Source organism: Ambystoma mexicanum, chromosome 13, assembly GCF_040938575.1.
Source record: "Ambystoma mexicanum isolate Mex_15411 chromosome 13, UKY_AmexF1_1, whole genome shotgun sequence".
Lineage (NCBI taxonomy): Eukaryota > Metazoa > Chordata > Amphibia > Caudata > Ambystomatidae > Ambystoma > Ambystoma mexicanum.
The window spans coordinates 626886731-626893553 of record NC_090938.1 but is presented as its reverse complement, the minus strand read 5'-3'; positions in this window follow the sequence as shown (position 1 = coordinate 626893553).

Below are 6823 nucleotides of genomic sequence, written 5' to 3'. Positions count from 1 at the left end.
TCCGGCGGCGGGCGTGCTATTTTTATCCTTTCGCTTTGCCGCTCTTTTTCTCTCGCGGCTCTCCAGTTTTCCTTTTTTCTCTGTCCATCAGTTTTCTTTTCTCTTTCTCTCACCGCTCCCAACTTATCCGTGGCCTGGTTCCTTCCACCATTCTTTGGAGCATTGGATATCCCTCCTGAGTTCTAACCAGTGGATCACGCATCAGCTTCCAGTTCGATTCGTCCCACTCCTCTTTACCAGAACTTCCTAAGGGTTTTTTCCCACTTGTGGGTTTTTCCCTTTCTTGTCCGGTCTGTTCCCGGTCAAGGGGTCCCAGGACGGCTGTCCAGTCAGCGGTCACTGTGGCTTCTCACCGAGACAGGCAAGTGCTACCTAAAAAACAACGGGATTACCTGAGCCGGCGAAACCTACAGAACACCGGTGACTCTGAGGACTCAGGTGAGGAGAGTGTGGAGGGAAGAAAAGAGAAAGGGGAGACACAGTTTTCACAGCCACGTAAATCACAGATTGAAACGCCATCTAGGACCAAGATGTCTGCCGAAGAACAAGTCCAAGAATTATGGAAGGCTTTTCAGGCCATGTCACTGGAATTACAGGGGGTAAAGTCGGAGAATGCCCTTCTAAAGCAAATGGTAGCGGTCCGGGAACCCTCACATCCTCCGGAATTGCCTCCTATGACTCTTTCGTCAGGAAGATTTGATGGCTCACCTAAAAGGGTGAAGGAATTCCTGGAAGCCTGCAATGTATATTTTACCTTCAGACCACACACCTTCTCTACAGATCAAGCCAGAGTAGTTTTCATGATCTCCAATATGACAGGGAATGCTTTAGCCTGGGCTACTCCGCTAGTTACGAGCAGCAATGCTATTCTACAGGATTGCTCAGGTTTCCAGAACCTATTGAAACAGACTTTCGAGCGACCTGAACTATCTTTTACTGCAGGTGAGGACCTGCTGGATGCACGACAGGGTGCACTGGATGTGCTGTCATATATTTCCTCTTTTAAGACACTGGCGGCAGGAGCAGGATGGTCCGAACAAGCACAATACGCTGTATTCCGAAGAGGGTTGAGAGAGGAGATCAAAGATGAGTTAGCCAGATCTCCACGCTCTCCCACATTTCCAGACTTACTTGCTGCCGCGCTCCACATTGAATACCGTCTCCAAGAGAGAAGGACAGAACGCAGGAAACAAAGAGGACCAGGAAATCTCATGAACCCTCCTTCACACTCTCCTTCTGGACGATTCACCTCTACTCCAAGCGAAGAACCGATGCAGATCGGAGCTACCAGAGCACCTCTATCGTCAGCGGAGAGAAGGCGAAGAAGAGAAAATGGGTTGTGCGCCTATTGTGGTTCCGATCAACATGTACTGAAGGACTGCTCTGAAGTACCGGAGAAGAAGGTGGGAAACGATTACCCTCGGCGCCAATAGGGACGGGCAGCCGGGGGTATTCAGATCTTTTTCAGCGTCCCTATGTCACACTTTCGGTATCAGCGTCAGAATCCCAAGAGGATTCCAGACTGATGGTACTATCTGTTACCTTGAATTTGAATGGAAGACTGGTAGAAACATTAGCCTTATTGGATTGTGGAGCGGCCGGAAACTTCGTGGACACTCTGTGGGCAGACAAGATGGGGCTCACACGGATAGTACGGAAGGTGGGTCAGAAGGTAGAAGGAGTGGACGGTACACCTTTGTCATCCGGATTAATCACTCATACCACTGAACAACTCTCCATGGTCATCAACCAACACACAGAAAACCTGCAGTTCGACATCATTAGAGCCGCACATTTCCCCATAATCTTAGGCATTCCCTGGCTGCGCAGGCATAATCCGTATATCGACTGGACGGAAAATCGACTAAGCTTTTGCTCTACTTACTGTTCGGTACACTGTTTTCCTCCCGATACCAGGGCGGATCAACAGTCTATCAGAGTTCTCTCCAAGGATCATATAGGTATTCACGCGCTTCCTAGTTTCTGTGCAAGATATTTCGGGGTATTTCAAGAGAACCTTCACGCTCAGCTACCTCCCCATAGACCAGAAGACTGTGCAATCGATCTCGAACCTAATGCACTGGTACCATTTGGGCGCATGTTCTCTCTCTCTCAGGCCGAGAAGAAGGCATTAAGAGTCTATCTAGATACCAACTTGGAGAACGGTCTTATTAGACCTTCGAAGTCGCCTGCTGGCGCCTCCCTGTTCTTCATTAAGAAAAAAGACTCGACTGATCTTCGACCCTGTATCGATTACCGGGGCCTCAATAAGGTTACAATCCGTGACCGGTATCCCATGCCACTCATAACCGACATTATTGAGGCAGTACAAGGGGCTCGAATATTTACAAAATTGGATCTCCGAAATGCGTATCATTTGCTTCGCATCACCGAGGGGGACGAATGGAAGACGGCTTTTCGAACTCCATTCGGTTTGTTTGAGTACAGAGTAATGCCGTTCGGCCTAGTGAATGCACCGGCTATATTCCAAAGGTTCATGGACAGGCTATTCTCTGATCTGCTGTCAGTCTCAGTCATCATCTACCTCGATGACATTCTGGTTTTCTCCCCTACCCAGGAGGAACACGTTCAACATGTCACACAAGTACTGTCTCGCCTTCAGAAAAATCAGTTGCTAGTCAAGAGCGGGAAGTGTAAATTTGCAGTATCCTCAGTTCACTATCTCGGATTCATTCTTTCAGAGGAAGGGGTGGCCATGGACCAAACCAAGGTGGATGCGATTCTGGATTGGCCAGCTCCTACTTCAGTCCGAGAAGTCCAGAGATTCCTAGGACTAGCCAACTACTACCGCAGATTCATTTCAGACTTTTCAGAGGTAGTATACCCGATTACGCGCTTACTCAAGAAGGAGGCTATTCCTTTTTTTTGGTCTGAGGAAGCAGAGAAAAGCTTCAACTTTCTCAAAAGATTGTTCTGTACTGCTCCCATTCTCCAGCATCCGGATCAATCAAAACCTTTTGTTCTGGAAACGGACGCGTCTGCGGTAGCTGTAGGAGCGGTACTTCTCCAGTTTATCCAAGGAGCGGAACACCCCGTAGCCTACATGTCAAAGACCCTTTCTCCCAGCCAGCTCAACTATTCGGTACTGGAGAAAGAACTTCTGGCCATGAAACTAGCCTGCGAAGAGTGGCGCCATCTCCTGCTAGGAGCCAGACATCCTTTTCTGATTAGGACCGATCACAAGAACCTCAAGGTATTACAAGAATTGGAATGTTCAAATTCCAGACAGGCCAGGTGGGCACATCACTTCGCACAGTTTGAATTCCAAGTCTCGTATATCCCGGGATCCCAGAACAGTCTGGCGGATGCCTTATCCCGCAAAGACTCTACCAAGGAACACTTGGAAGTAAAGAGGGAATCCATGTTCAAACGCAACCAAATTCTGGCCTTGGTTGGTTCTTTCCTCAAAGAAGTGAAGACTGCCCTCACTCAGGAAAGACTTCAAATACCCCTACGTAACACCTCTCCTTTTCAACAAAGAGGTGACTGGTTATTCTACAAACAGAAATTTTACATCCCCACGGGTCCTCTTCGTTCGAGAATTCTAAAGTGGAGTCACGACTCTCGCTCGGCCGGCCATAGAGGACCTGAGAGTACTTTGGAACTTCTCTCTAGAACATTTCTTTGGCCAAATGCTAGAAAGGAGACATACGAGTATGTCAACACTTGTCCAATTTGTGCCAGAGCCAAGTATCGCCTAGGAAAACCATTGGGTCTGCTCACTCAGGTCAAACTTCCAACGCGCCCTTGGGGTCTTATATCGACCGATTTCATAGTTGATTTGCCTGTTTCGGAATCCTGTACCTGCATCATGGTCACAGTAGACGCTTTTTCAAAGTTGGCTCATTTTTCTCCCCTTCCTGGTCTGCCCACTGCTGCTAAGATGGCGGAGGTTTTCTCTCGAGATATATTCAAGCTACATGGTCTTCCCGATAAGATAATCTCGGATCGGGGAAGTCAGTATATCTCAAAGTTTTGGACCGCCTTCTGCCACCGTTTGGGCATTGAAAGAGCTCTGTCTTCAGGTTTTCACCCAGAGACCAATGGTCAGACGGAACGCCTTAATGCAACACTGGAACAATACTTAAGGTGTTATATTTCTCAACATCAGGACAACTGGGTATCGCTGCTTCCCACAGCGGAATTCTCATACAACAATACTAGACATTCCTCGACAGAACTCTCTCCTTTCTACTGCACTTACGGGGTTCACCCTCGTGCAGTATTTCCGGAGGTTCCCAGTTATACTAACTCCCCTACAGTGGAAGAGGTATTAGGAAATATCAAGGAGGCCCAAACCTCTGCTATGCGGAGTTTAGAGATTAGCAGAAGACGGACTAAATCCAGTGCCGATCAACATCGGAAAGAATGTCCTGTTTGGAAGCCAGGGGATCAGGTGTGGTTATCCACCAAGTTTCTACCTAGATGGACAAGGCCTTCTAAACTGTCTCCTCGTTTTCTGGGACCTTTCACTATTCTCTCTAAAGTTAATCCTGTAGCTTTCCGCCTTCGGCTTCCTTCCTCTCTTCACCGCATTCACCCGGTCTTTCATTCCTCTCTTCTCAAACCTTACCATCCCGATCTTCACCAGAGAACTATCCCCAGATCTATACTAGCAAAGTCCTCGGAGCCTGAGGAATATGAGGTATCTAAGATCCGTGATTCCAGGTATTATCGTGGACGTCTTGAGTACCTTCTGTCCTGGAAGGGATACCCGGAGTCGGAGGACTCATGGGAACCGGCTTCTCAGGTTCATGCACCAAGGTTATTGGCTACTTTTCACCGCCGCTATCCGGGGAAGCCTGGGGCGGTTAGGTGGGGAGGGGGTCATACTGTCATCCGCAACCGCTACCGCGGATGGCGGCTCCTTCCACGTTGGAGGCTCTCCGGCAGGTAGAGCCATTTAGTCCTTTCTTTGTATCTAGTACCTACCACCACCAATCACAGCACTGCCGGCAGTTTATCTGTCATCCAAGCCCGACAGTCGCTGCGTTTCAACCGTTGCTGGCGCTCTCTCCAGCGGCTCGTGTTTTTGCGCTCTCCAGCGTTGCCCTCTGCTAGCCTCGACTTGCAGCGGGTCTCCTTTGCTTGCTCACTCCTCATTTTTGGTATAGGAGTTCCTTTCCTCTTACCTATTTCGCTGTTTGATTACAGCGGCAGTTTTTTGCTTTTTGCAGCATTTTGTACTTGCCGATCCTTCGGCTCTTCTTCGTTTTTTCTCTTTCTAGACTCGCCGCTCCGGCGGCGGGCGTGCTATTTTTATCCTTTCGCTTTGCCGCTCTTTTTCTCTCGCGGCTCTCCAGTTTTCCTTTTTTCTCTGTCCATCAGTTTTCTTTTCTCTTTCTCTCACCGCTCCCAACTTATCCGTGGCCTGGTTCCTTCCACCATTCTTTGGAGCATTGGATATCCCTCCTGAGTTCTAACCAGTGGATCACGCATCAGCTTCCAGTTCGATTCGTCCCACTCCTCTTTACCAGAACTTCCTAAGGGTTTTTTCCCACTTGTGGGTTTTTCCCTTTCTTGTCCGGTCTGTTCCCGGTCAAGGGGTCCCAGGACGGCTGTCCAGTCAGCGGTCACTGTGGCTTCTCACCGAGACAGGCAAGTGCTACCTAAAAAACAACGGGATTACCTGAGCCGGCGAAACCTACAGAACACCGGTGACTCTGAGGACTCAGGTGAGGAGAGTGTGGAGGGAAGAAAAGAGAAAGGGGAGACACAGTTTTCACAGCCACGTAAATCACAGTGACACAGCAGTCTGTGGAACTGGTGCAGGATCTACTGGCAATGCCTGTCTCTCACACAAGCCCTCTGGAAGCATTCCAACCCCTAAGGCTCTGGGATTGTTCAATCTGGCGGCCTCCTTGGCCTTCAATATGGTGACTGACACAAATATCTTGGGGTATGGAAGATCATTACCCAACAGACATGGGGCAGGGAGTGAGTCTTTCAGCACCTTCCAGCGCTGGGTAGTAACATTCCGCCAAATGAACTCTTCTATCACAAAGGGGCATTTACTCTGTCCATCAAGCCCATTGACTTTACAATCAGGCCCAGCAACATACTGTTCTGGCTGTGCCCACCACCGAGTGACAGCAGTGATGCTAGCGGCAGTGTCTCTGACCGCTGGAGTTTTGTGTCCATTGATATACACTTGACCTAAGAAAAGTTGAGCATTGTTGAGAACTGAGACCTCTGTTGGAGATCAGGTGCTGTTTCCACTCAGTGCAACCAGTCCACATTCATCCACTCCTTGGGCTGGTGGGTAATCCTCCTCTTGGAGGCCCACACTATTGATGCTCTCCTTCATGAGTCCAACATTCACGGTGGCCTGCTTAGGTAAGCCCTTGCAGGCAAGATCACCCTTCTTATCGCCAAGCCCCTTAAACACACACAAAAACTTTGGGTTGTGAGAACACAGATGTCCCAGGGATAGAGGTGACGGCACTCTGCTTTTCTTGGTGCATGGCTGAACTAGAGATGTGGGGTTTCTCTTGCTTTTGAGGGCCAGACTTAGAAGAGGAGTTGGTTGGACCATTGTCCTTCCCATCCTTGTTAACTTTCTTGTCCGAGTATTTCTCTTCTGGTTTGGGTGTGCTCGCCTGAGCCTTTTTCTGAACTTGAGTACTGACAAACCTGTCGGCAGCTTTTGCAAGCTCTCTAGAGTCTGTAATTGTCTTGTCCAAAAGATGCTGGTGTAGGTCGACCTCACAATTCTTCAAGACATGCTCACACACAATCATATTGTACATCCCTTTAAATGCATCAACTTTGTTACCAGACAACCACCTGCTCAGATATTTCC